Here is a 1833-nt window from a genome sequence, read left to right on the forward strand (position 1 = left end):
TCTAGGCAGGGGCTCTACCACTGAACCACACCCCAGCCCCTCACTGGGGGATTCTAGGCAGCGGCTCCACCACTGAGCCACACCCTCAGCCCCTCACTGGGGGGGATTCTAGGCAGGGGCTCCACCACTGAGCCACACCCCAGCCCCTCACTGGGGGATTCTAAGCAAGGGCTCAAATACTAAACTATGCCCCCATCCCTATTTTTACTATTTATTTTGAAACAGGGTCTTTCTAAGTTGACCAGGCTGGACTTAAATTCTCTCTGTAACTCTCACAGGCCATGTCCTCACAATTCTCCTGCTGCAATCTCCTAAGTGGCTGGGATTACAAGCCTGAATCCCAGGTCCAGTTTAATTCCTATTCTAGAAATCAGCGGACAATGAGCATACCAGTCCAGTGGAAAAAGAGAAAGCCTGGGACGTTATTACGATGACCAAAAGCCTTCTGCCTCAGGGGCGAAGCACGTCTGGCCATCACTGTGGGTGTGGTAACACTGAGCACAGCCAGAGCTTGGGATTTTCGTGGCTCAGTATGCTTCCATTTTGTAATCTGTCACCTGTCCCCACACAGGCTTGAGTCTGTCGCTGGTGGTCACACATTATTGCTTAAAACAACCCACAAAGTTTCACCACGACCACAGGATCTGTCCGCTCATCAGAACGTCCATGTTTCACACCTTCCTTTGCTTTCTCGGAATATCACCAAGAAGGAGGTTGAGAAGGACCTGACTGCTTAAGACACCTGGTGAGCATGCAGACACGCTTCAGAATTCCTGAGACATGAATAGGAACTGAGCGCGGAACATCAAAGGAATCGGAGCCTGTGTAATGGCTGGTGTGTGCCTGTAGTCCCGAACCCTCAGAGGGTTGAGGCAGGGTAGTCATCGGCTCAAGGCCATCCTGGTGATATACTGAGACTCCTTCTTAAAAATAAAAACAACTCTAGACTTTCTGAAGTGGTAAGGGTGTGATGGGGTCTGGCTCAAACCACACATTTGATACAGAAGTCTTTCACATACAAAGAATGTGGGTGAGGTGTGGCAAGATGTCAAAACTTCATGGGTGGGAGTACTCAGGAAAAGATTAAAAAAAACAAAAAACAAAGAAACAACCGAGACCATTGCTGGCTGGAAACAGATACAAATCTTGCTGTAACTGAGGCTGGAGACACCCTGGTACAGCTTATTGTTTATCAGGAGTAGACAAGGCTGCTGAGCTGAGCCCCCCACCTGGGAGTGAAGAGGGTCCGTCAGGGCACACTGTCTGTCCATTCATCTTCATGTGGGGACTTCTAGAAAGGACACAGCTCATTTGGGACTCCTGTGGGCAGGCTCACGACCCTGTCACTCCCCTGACTGTGGAGCAGGAAGACACAACGCAGAGGAGGCACTATAGTTTAAAACAAAAGCATCCCCAAAGGCCATACACAGGAAGGTGGAGAAACAGGAAGTAACAAGAGGCTATAAACCCCCAAAGCCCGCCCCAGTGACATGCTTCCTCCATAACCTCGCCCAAAAGTGCCACCAGCTGGGGACCAGGTGTTCAAGTACCCCAGCCTATAGAGGACAGGTTCTCATTCAAACCACCACACCATAGAGGCATTCACGAGGGCACTCACACATATGGGTAGGGGAGAGAAAAGCACCTCATTAATTCGTGAGAAATCATCAGAGGCCTGAATGGCACAGTGAAGGAGAGAAGAGGAGGCCTTCCCAGGTGCCCTCAGTAGTAGGAACACCCTCCCCACCCCCACTCCCCACCCCTACCCCACCCCCGCTCTATACTTCTTCCAGGAACAGCTGGCCAGAGGTAACAGGACTCCAGTCAGACATG

The sequence above is a fragment of the Peromyscus leucopus genome, chromosome 1 (genome assembly GCF_004664715.2).
Source record: "Peromyscus leucopus breed LL Stock chromosome 1, UCI_PerLeu_2.1, whole genome shotgun sequence".
Taxonomy (NCBI): domain Eukaryota; kingdom Metazoa; phylum Chordata; class Mammalia; order Rodentia; family Cricetidae; genus Peromyscus; species Peromyscus leucopus.